The sequence below is a fragment of the Pagrus major genome, chromosome 5 (genome assembly GCF_040436345.1).
Source record: "Pagrus major chromosome 5, Pma_NU_1.0".
In the NCBI taxonomy this organism is placed as follows: Eukaryota; Metazoa; Chordata; class Actinopteri; order Spariformes; family Sparidae; genus Pagrus; species Pagrus major.
The window spans coordinates 25,070,905-25,081,571 of NC_133219.1; the positions used below are offsets into that span (position 1 = coordinate 25,070,905).

The 10,667-nt window shown below is 40.3% G+C and overlaps 4 long non-coding RNA genes across 4 annotated transcripts; all 4 read right to left on the minus strand.

Moving 5' to 3' along the window:
* Positions 1-378: 378 nt before the first annotated feature.
* LOC140996499 (uncharacterized) lies at positions 379-739 on the minus strand. Its single transcript, XR_012178810.1, has 2 exons — positions 671-739; positions 379-524 (listed from the first exon to the last, which is right to left on the minus strand). It is a non-coding gene; the product is annotated as an uncharacterized lncRNA (long non-coding RNA).
* A 9-nt stretch (positions 740-748) lies between these two features.
* On the minus strand, positions 749-2,214 carry LOC140996500 (uncharacterized). The gene is made up of 3 exons (XR_012178811.1): positions 2,035-2,214; positions 1,750-1,914; positions 749-915 (listed from the first exon to the last, which is right to left on the minus strand). It is a non-coding gene; the product is annotated as an uncharacterized lncRNA (long non-coding RNA).
* A 1,395-nt stretch (positions 2,215-3,609) lies between these two features.
* Positions 3,610-4,759, minus strand: LOC140995437 (uncharacterized). The gene is made up of 3 exons (XR_012178779.1): positions 4,627-4,759; positions 4,208-4,544; positions 3,610-3,726 (listed from the first exon to the last, which is right to left on the minus strand). It is a non-coding gene; the product is annotated as an uncharacterized lncRNA (long non-coding RNA).
* Positions 4,760-4,884: 125 nt separating this feature from the next.
* LOC140996581 (uncharacterized) lies at positions 4,885-6,236 on the minus strand. The gene is made up of 3 exons (XR_012178818.1): positions 5,878-6,236; positions 5,223-5,306; positions 4,885-4,933 (listed from the first exon to the last, which is right to left on the minus strand). It is a non-coding gene; the product is annotated as an uncharacterized lncRNA (long non-coding RNA).
* Between the last annotated feature and the right edge of the window lie 4,431 nt (positions 6,237-10,667).

Here is a 10,667-nt window from a genome sequence, read left to right on the forward strand (position 1 = left end):
AATATGGGGCACTGGGTGCTGGGCACAGAGTGGTTATTCCTAGTTGCTGTGTCTGGAAAATCAGAGACCGCTACCCAGACCCCAATGGACAGTACAAGGGTTTTGTCCCTAGCAGAGTCTGAAAAGAGATCTAAAGATTTACACTGAAGCCCTGCCATTTATATGGCAACATTTGCACTGAGGTTTACATTATGCACATAACAAGGTTGTTTATATTTTACTTTTATTTAAAATTTGTCTCTTGTTATTTATATTTTGTCATTTTTGAATAAAACTTTTGAAAAAGATGAATGCCTTTCATTGTACTATATCTGCAAAACAAGCAATAGATTTTCTCACCACCACATTCAAAATAAGTGATTACAAACAACAACAAAATTGGTATAACTCTTTTTATTGTTACATAAATAATCTGTAGATTTTCAAGAATAGTATATACATGGTGTTTCCAGGGATGGGAGACAGGTCAGGCTGTGTGGAGTAGTTGTCAGCTGTGGTGATCTACTCCTTTGGCAGTGATTTACCTTTAGGAAGAATATCACAATTACACATCTGATAATAATTAATACATTTTTTGAGACAATCAATGAATAAGAATACTTAGAGCGTGTACATAATGTGTACATTATGTTATAACTTCATCAAGCTACAATATTGTAAGAAAACTCACCTAGGCCTCTGCTGAGTTGGGTCTGCAAAAGTTCCTGCATCGATGGAGCTGGGACACCTGACAGAACCCGATGTTGACGTGGATCATCTGGCCTTTTCCTTGCAGTCCGTGGCAAACCCCCAGTAGCAGACAGCCTGCACCGCAGAATTGCACTTTGAAGGTCTGGAATGTAGCTGTAGTCCTTCTCCACCTTTTCTGTGTACAGGCTCCACTTCTTTGACTTTTTGTTGTACACCTTGCCGTATCTGTAATAAGAGAAAAGATAAGAAGCTTTGTGATACATTCATATTAGCATAGAATTTAGTCAGGGTGGAGTTGTATGCGTCAAGGTCTGAGGCATAAAGCTCTGCCCGCAGTTGAACAATGTCTGAAGGGAGCAACATCTATCATAACCACTGTAATTTCAACTTATTTCTAAGACACACAACCTCCCACATTCTCACCAAAATATCAGACTTTTAAATTGTAATTGTAAATTGAATCCCTTTAGATTTCAACTACCTGAGACACCAAACATCTCACTTTCTCATCAATACTCAAATCCTTTTGTATTTTAAATTGTGCTGACTAGACCTCTTAGCTTCACACTTCAGGGGGTCACTGCCCATCTGTGAAAGACAAAAGAGTGTGAAAACACACCCTAGGTAAGAGGACGACCCTACAGCAGACAAAGGACGTAAAGCACACATCAGAGGTGGGCTTTTACTCAGGTGTAAATGTTTCCCTTCATTTTGAACCGCAAGCATGTTGATTGACCTTTTCTTTGCAAAGAAAATAAAAACCTTGTTGGCTGAAGGAAGTCTCTATTCTTCACCCTTGTGCACCCTTATGAAAAATGTACGTTCTTAACATTTGGGGACAAAAATGTCCTCTTCAAAAACACCAAGAAAGGTATCTTAATATTTTTTGGCCTTTTTTTTTGCTCATCAGTGTTCACATGCTTGACTGTGCTAATCCTCCTATAAAAAAATAAACCTTTAATGTATGTTTTTAACCAAAATCTGTGCACTGTGATGTCCTCTTGAATTCTGGAAATTAAAAATAAGTATTTTATTTTTATAAGATAAAAATGAACATACTGAATCGAGCCATCAGTCCTTTTCTTGACTGGTCTGTCAACATGGTGGTTGTAGTCCAGGACAGCCAACATGACTCGAGCGGCGTACACAGGCGGTGAAAAGGAGAAGCGTTTGCTCGCATACATCAAAATGTGATTATGGAACGACTCCAATTCTGCAGTAGACCTGAGAGCACAGAGAGCATTTAAAATTACTTCAGAATCTGATTATGACAATTATGACTGACAAGAAGTCAAAGTTTCATTGTGAAAACAGTAAGTGGAACATAGACCTATACTGACTTACCGGAAATGTAGATATTTGTGTACATTCTCTAGCCAGCGTGCGTCAAGGACAACTTCTCTCAGTCTCTGGTGTGCTACAGAATTCTTCTCGATCCAGGTCTTCTCTCTGTCCTCCACCAAGGGACCATGGTGACAGGCACCTAAGGCCCACGCATGTGTTCCTGACACGTGGTGAAGCAGGCCAGCCTACATGTCCTAAGAAAAATAAATGTGGTCAATAACAAAAGAATCAATTTCTCCAAAATAACTATTACAAAATAAAATCTCGCCTAGATATTTTTATTTCTATAATACTTACAAAGAACTCTGTGTATGTATCTGCAGTCTTGCAGCAATACCAGAAGTGGTTGCAGATGTCTTTGGTCCACATCTGAAGGATGGCACACCCCTTTTGTTGTCCTGCCTGGACATTGCATCAGAATTACATTGTAGGAATGTCAAATTAGTTTCTGAAATTTCAGTAGATGATATTTTTTAAATCCAGCTATATCAATCTACATAGAGATCATGTACTTACTGCATGAATTCGTTTCCCCAAACTTTTGGACCCATGCCACATGTCCAGGGTGTGTCTGACGCCACAATCTTTATATTTCCCTTTTTGGTCTGTAGGACAAAAAGCCAAATGAAATATGCTCAGTCATAATTGTAATTATTGCCCATTCATAATAATGAAACTAATATTTGTGGTATGGGACTCTATTTCTGTAGTCCAGCAAATCACGATAATAAACTTACTGAAGAGGGCTGATATCTGTGAATGAGCATCTGTGCAGAATTCCTCAATTTGGAGTTCTTTGCGTAGTGTCTCAAATGCTCGCATGAAGCCCTCCTTCTCCATGATGACAGAGTTGCGCATTGTCTCACGCTTGTCGATGTTGACCGTGCACATTATCTTCTTGGATTCATTGTCCATGGCAGTATATGTACAATACTGTGCAGAAAATCCAGGACTGTCCATGCGACCATCTCCTTTGAAAACAAATTAGAACAAATCAAACTTGTCATTTATGTTGATCAAACTTTGTGAGAAGCCACTGTCCAGCCCTTCATATAAAAAATATATTGTATCATGAATTTTTATGTCAACACTGAAGAAGACATTCTTCACTTTTGCTAAGGCTAAGCACTTCTTCACTTCTGGTATAAATGTGATAATTACATGATATCTGGAGAGGGTCCTTGATTGTCACTGCCCCCTGATCTAGAATACACTGTCATGGTCCTCCGTAGTACACCCGGCACCACCTACACTCTACTACATAATAGACTTTTTAGTTTTTGATCTTTCTATCAATATTGTTTTGCCCTGACAAAACCATTCCTTGAGAATACATTGATAATATTGTGCTTTAGATGAAGAATGTAGGTTTGTGTTGAATGTTTATTTATGTGTCTGTAACTCACCCAGTGCTACAACAGGACCTTTTGCCTTGAGCTGGGTGATGACTGCGGCTCTCTTCTCATCCCAGAACTCCTTTATTGTGTCCACACAATACGATTCCTGGATTCGGAAGAATGTCGACCTGTCTACCATTCCCATGTTCATATACTTGAACAGTAGTGAGGTCTTGGCGTAATTGTTGCCCGACAGCAGGATATTACTGGAAAGCATGAAGTCTCCAACTAGCATTCCGTATTTCAGCATTGGTTGGGAAGCCCACTTCCAAACAGTGTGACCACGATGACACATCTGGGGGTGAAAAAAAGACAGAATAAGACAGCACATTATAGTAACCTTCTTTGATTTTATCCACCTCCAGAGCTGATTGCTCACCTAACCTAGATTGTTTCAAAGGAAAAGACGGGACAAGGGAGGGTCTATGGTAGCGGGTGGGGATGTTGTGCAAATAGGAAGAAAAGTGGGGGTGAGCTTAGTGGGGGGATGAGATGGCATACTAGAGGTATCAACGAGCGGGGTTGCTGCAGTAATGGCTGGGCTGGGGGGAGGGACAGATGTCTGATCAAACCGGTTGAAGAATGAAGAGCCTTCAACTACAACTTGTTACCTGACATAGAGGCTCTCTTCTTCCACCCTAAAGCATTTATGTTAGGAGCTCTTCCCATTTGTGTATGTTGAAGTTGCTTCTGAAAATATGCCTGATGTAACAGCAAAAGAAAATACAAGTCCCACAAAAAATTAATAGTCTTTTATAACTTGTATAAAAACTCACCCATTCAATAACAGCAGATGTTCCCCTGGACCTGATATTGATTTCGAATGGTCCAGGTGCCTGGCACTCAACATTGCTGTTTGGATCCTTGGCAGGACACACGCTGACCGGAAGGAGGAGATACTCAGCAAGCTGCCTCAGGCTGTCATGATATGCAATTGATGCAGGATGACCAATTATGTCATCCTCAACCACAACTTTTGCTGCTTCTGAGAATGTTGGCATATCTGACATAGTTGGATCTGTGGCATTATCTGGAGCATCATGCACAGTGTCCTCAATGCTGATTTCCTTGAGCGATTCCAATGCAATTGGAGTCTTCAGAGCACCACCAGTCCTGTTATAACAAGAACAGCTATGAGAACTAAAAAAAACACAATAACTTCACTGTAAGTGTAGCTAGAGAGTATTGAACTTACCTAATACAAATACGAGGCCTAAAATCTAAATCATCACTGTCATCATCAGAGTCCACTTCCTTGGTTACATCTTCTTCAGATGATGACACAGACTGTGTGCTCATGTCTGGATTCCAGGTCTGGTCTTCATCTTCCCATTCAATGCTGTTGAAAAATAAATTTAGAGAACGTAATATAGTTATACACAAAATGAATAAGATAATCAAGTAAAAATATATCTTCACTTCATGCAGAAACTTACATGGAGTTTTGAATATCGTTAAATTCATCAGCATCAACAACAATGTTTAGGTCCAGTGACGACATGCTAAAAAAGAGAAACACACACAAAAAACAGAGGAAATATTACATCACCACATGTCGCTGAAATAATGCACAGACTATGATTTTACAGTAAATTTTACTCTGCAAATTATTGGACAAAACCATCTGACTAATCTTAAAATAAACTGGACCTGGTGTGCTTCTTCCTCCCTCGTCACAAACTGGGCCGCACGGCCGTGACAAAGGAAGGAGAAGCACACAAGGATTCAATTAACAAAAAACGCAAAAAGAACAAAATAAACTAAGCATGGCGTGTGTGGTCAGTAACATACCTTGCATCCAATTGCTGAAGAGCTGTCTCCTCTGGGCAGCTTATGTCCAAATCCTGAACCCCAGCTACTGAGAAGTCTTCATCGCTGTGAAGATTACACAATTAGAGAATACTGTCAGTGCAGCATCAACATACATTTACCCTTCATTCATAGAGGACAAAACATGGAACTGTTTGTGTATGTATAATGTAGAAATAGAAGTCTTGGGTTTGGCAGTTGGACCAAAAAAGCATAAAGATTGATATAAACTGAAGATCCACAGTTGTCCCTATCCTCACTGCATAGCATGTACAGACTACTGCAGCCCATGACAAGCTTGTAACATGATCAATTACTCCACCAACACCACACAAAGTTAGAGGTACAACTTATGGTAGCTGTGTTTTATTTTAGTGTTGGTTGTTGTTTTAGTTGATGTTAACAACTCTGTGTTGAGTGCTGGACCTCCTATGGTGAAGGACAGTGATCTAATCACTAACATTTACATGTATTTATAATGTTTGTATAATGATATGGCAGATATCACTGATAATAATACCTCAAATAGCACTTTGAGGCACATAAAACAGAAAAGGCTAGATGTAAAAGCGTTGACAAATTCATATTCATAGCAGCAGCAGCAGCAGCAGCAGCAGCAGCAGCCAGTTGAACTCACCGGTCGGAAAGAGACTCAGACACAATAGTTGAAACTGGCGGGGGAGGTGGCCTCATCAATCCTTTAGACGGCGTCGAGGTTGATGGATCCTTCTCATAGCTATGAAACATAAATGAGCTACGTCACCGCGGTTGTAAAAGCCAATATATGTACGTCTTTTATCACAATAACACAGACACAGACGACTATGGTAGTAGAGTAATATCTTGTATAAAATCAGTATACTATAATCTATTCAATACTAGCGTCATCGGCCCGTTTTACACCACAGAGAAGCTAATATTAGCATTTGGCTAATACAAGCTACAATAGTAGCTACGTTAGCAAAAGTTAGCCTACATTTTCATGAAAATAAGAAATCCTCCCTGAAGCAAAACAAATAATTATCTGTCCAACAGAAAGACGGCAACCTCGGCATCACTTTTGAGTCTCTTCAGATCCCTCAGTTGTCTCCACCGCTCAAAAGCTGAACCAATGTTGACTCTGGTTTTCGCTCTTGCTTTATCCAGAAGCTTTTTGTTTGCAGACTTTTCTTCCTCTGGCTTTCTCTTTTTTGCCTTTTTCTCTGGAAGAGCCGTAACAAGTAACCGTTGAGGCGGTTTGGGCTGCGTTTTCTCAGCCATTGCTCAAATGATCACGAAATCCGTTCTATAACTCTGTAGTCCTGCAGAGGTGTACTGAATCGGCAGCAGGCAGCAAGACCTGAAGGCGGTGCGCGCTCCCGTAGGAGGGGGCGGGTGCAGAACTAGACATGAAGGCATCTGATTGGTTCCTTAGTCTCCGAGCAAACTTCGAACAATCCGTGCTATTCGGACCGAAGGGAACGGATTGGGGGGAGTTTTCTTAGTCTTGCGGCTGTCACAGAGCTCTGTTATTTTCCATTCCTTTTCCTGCTGACATAGCGTACTGATTCCTCTGAAATTAGACGGGCCATTTCCCCCAGTATAAGAAAAAGTGCTTTTGAACAGGATTACATACCCCAGCTTTAAGTGTGACTTTTGATAGAAATTCACCAAAGTGTTTCACGAAAATTGCAAAACAATTCAAAAATGTTTTCCATAAGAATGAATGGGAAAATTGCTGTGAAATTAACTCAAACCCACCCCCTTTGGGGCCTTGTTACCTCACCATATATTAACATAGAAAAGTAATTCAAAGTTTCAATGGGACTCAAGACTTGGCACATCGCTGACCTATATGGTCATTTTGATAACTTGAATGGTTTACATTTCGTGAAATTTCCGGTCCGTTTCAGATTTCATAATGGGTGTGTATTGCGGGAGCTAGAGTGGATGAGATCATTGCTATAGTGGAGAATGCGGCAAAAAATTCTAGAACTTTTCCCTTCATGTTGATTAAGATGCCACAATTTGTACTCCACACACATAATTTATACATCAATAATTTGGGAAATTTTGTGCTGGATGCAGGCATGTAATTATAGAAGCAAACAGACTCAACTTTTGGCTGTGCAGGCTTTCAAGTGACAAGAAAAACACCAACTCCCCCATAAGGTCCAATGTTAATTTAGACCCAAAATTTCTGGTTGAAAGCAGACAGTCCTGATTTTCTAAATCTGAATCCTCATTTTGACACTACAAAAATAAAATATACATCCATGCGTTTGTAACCGATGTATAAATGTAGTTGGTTTATATTTCACCAAATCCATTTTTCCCATGTTTGTTCATATTTTGTTGTTGTTTCTTTTATGTGTTCACATCCAATTCTGTCTATTTTGGGGAGCTTTTATTTTGGAAATTTAATATAATTACATTTATTTTGGTAAATTGTATTCTGCTGTGTGACCTTTGACATCCCTGTGATGTCATTTCCTGTAGATTCGCGCTGTTCTCCTCACTCGGTTTCTGGACCCCGTGAGGAGAGGTAAGAGTTACGAGTGTTCCCACCTGTAGCGTGTTAAAATGTGGTAAAAAACACTAAACAGACGTGCAAATCTTAAGCTAAATTAAGCTAAAGTAGCATCACGGCAGTTTCTCATGCAGGTTGCTGTGATCTCTTGTTTTTAAAGGTGTGCTTATGGAAAGCTGTAAAGGAAGTTGCTGTACTCATTTTGATATGTTTCACACAGGTATGTGGGCTCCCATTATGTTATCTTTTTTAATGCTAATTTGTTTAATATAACAATACTAAAAACATTGCTGCTGATGGGGTGGAGAATATTTGAAAGAGGTGTATTTTGTTTTATTGTACAGTTTTACTGATGTTATTGTTTTACTTGAAAACAGTGGTGATAATGTAACTACTCACTCGGTTTCCGGACCCCGTGAGGAGAGATGTGCTTATGGAAAGCTGTAAAGGAAGTTCCTGTACTCATTTTGATGTGTTTCACACAGAATAAATCCTCCCAGTCAGCAAGGCAGAAATTGTCCTTGTCTCATTCTCCATCATCCACAAACAACACACAGGCCGTAGCAAACCAAAGTGTCAGGCCAGACCGGCTACAGTGGTGCCGTGACCCGGATTCACGCTGCTTCAGATTGGTTCAGCATCATTCCTGGAGCTGTGGATCAACGCCCGCTTGGTCACCAGAGGTTGCTACACGGTCACATTAAAGCTGGAGTGTGTAAGTTATTTCTGGCGTCATTTGGTCAAAAATCAATAATAACCTTTCAGCATATTGTAATTCATAGTGTTACGACAGAAAACTGGACTTCTGTGTCTCCTCTTGGCTCTGTATTCAGGCTTTAAAAAATCAGTGCCGTGACGGCAGTGTTCAGCCAATCACAGTTCATTTTACAGAGCAAGCTGTTTTGGGCGTTCCTATTGGTTGCTCGACCAAAGTCAATGCGCGTTCACCTTCCATCGGTGGTGAAAATGCAACAGCGGACGTCCCGGCAGGAAAAGCCGCTATCCCAGCATTACCAACAAAAGTGTACACGGCAAAGCAAGCCAAAAAAAGGAAGACCGATGTAGAGAAACGAGAGTCTAAGAGAGAGAGTGACAATAGATGGAATAAATCGCGTGTAAACATTGAACAAGCATATCCGAGGTGGAGAGAGCTTTGCGATAGCATCAGGCTGATGTTGGATACTGAGCTTGCTGTTCTTCTCCTGGACAGGTGAGCCTCCAATGTAAGTTTTACGTAGCTAATAATCTAAAGGTGTGGTAGTAATTGGCTGTGTAGTTGAAATGACCGTGAATCTAATAAAGAAGGCGGTTTGTGGTCACAATTGACAAGTAATGTTGTGAGTTGATTAGCTTTATGCTAACCGTAGCCAAAGGCTCACGACAGCTACAAGCAAGTCAGAGCCAAAGTCAACGTCAAATGTATTGTCAGTAGCGTTATATATACACGACATACAGAGGACGTGTGCTGTGTAAATATGGATGTGACAGTTATTATTTATTTTCAGGTTGCGATGAAAAGAAAGAAGTGTCTGAATAAAGTGGTTGTCTCTGATAGTCCGTGCATGTGGGAGTAATTGTTTACTTTAGTGTTATATGTTGTTTTATTATTCTTAGCATTCACACCTCTTCCCTGTGATATATGTGTTGCTGTTGTCATTAGATTATGCTGTATAAGTATCACGTCAGTATGACAAATATCGTAGCGTTATTAGTGCCAGACATGAAGGCTATGTCATGCTGAGACGTTAGCAAGAAATAATTGTTGTCGGTCTCTATCGCTCTTCTAAACAATGCAAAAGTAATGTTTGTTTGTTCATACATTCAATTTGTTCACGAGAGAAAGGTAAAGTACTTTCTTACCTGTAATTTGGCCATGGCTAGTGTATGACAGAAAAGTTCCGACGTGACTATGCCAAGCGCTACAGTTGCGCGCGTCCACGAGAGTGGAAAGTGAAAGTGTGGAGCTACGGAGTCGAAACAGGGAGGGGAGGGGGGAGCACAGTTGTTTCTATCCCAGTCTCATGCGTTTTTCACATATTCTACAAATTCCAACTTTAATGAACTTTTTGGTATCGAAGAAGAGTGATACAAGGAAAAGGTTATTAAACGTAAAGACTTAAAGAAAAAATAGAAACTGTTCTGTTCAGTTAGTCTGATATTTTGAGTTGTTTTGCTTTTCTTACTCTGAAGATAAATTTGTTATTTTAAGATATTTCCTTGTGTACAGATAAGTGATATATGAAAAGGTTGAAAAAAATGGATGAGGATGATGTCTCAGCTGACAATTTTAAGTTTGGTATTGGAAGGGGGAAATTTATCAGTGACTTACTTCATACACCCGTCCAAGGGGCACATTATGTAGATTCACCAGCTTTTTGTTCTACACGCATGCCTGTTAATGCAGCCTCTAGTCCTAGTCAGGGGGTTACACTTTCAAGCCTTTCAGATACAGCCGACCCAGCCTTAAATAATCTGATAACCCATATAGCCCAGCAGGTAGGACAGTCTTTAAAAGAACAGTTGAGGAGTGAGTGTGAAGAAAGAGGTGTAAACAGCGCGCAGGCTCAGAGCAGTGCAGGCCAGTCACCCAGTGATGCCACTTATCTCAATCTAACTGGTGCAAAGCTAGTCCTACAGTCAGACGTGAGAGGGCCTCCAGTCTTCAGGGGAGATGGGTCTGACAAGAACACAGTTTGTGAGTGGGAAGAGTTAATGGAAGTGTATTTCTGAAAATGAGCCACACCCCTGAAAGAACAGCACTCTGAGATAATATCTAAATTAATGGGCAAGGCTAAGGACATTGTGAGGATAACTCTGCTGTTTTCAAGTTCAAAGCGACAGCCAGTTAGATTCAAGAGCACATTGATCGCCACCAAATTGAAATGAAAGAACAGACTCTCTCCAAATCAAAGCGTCTT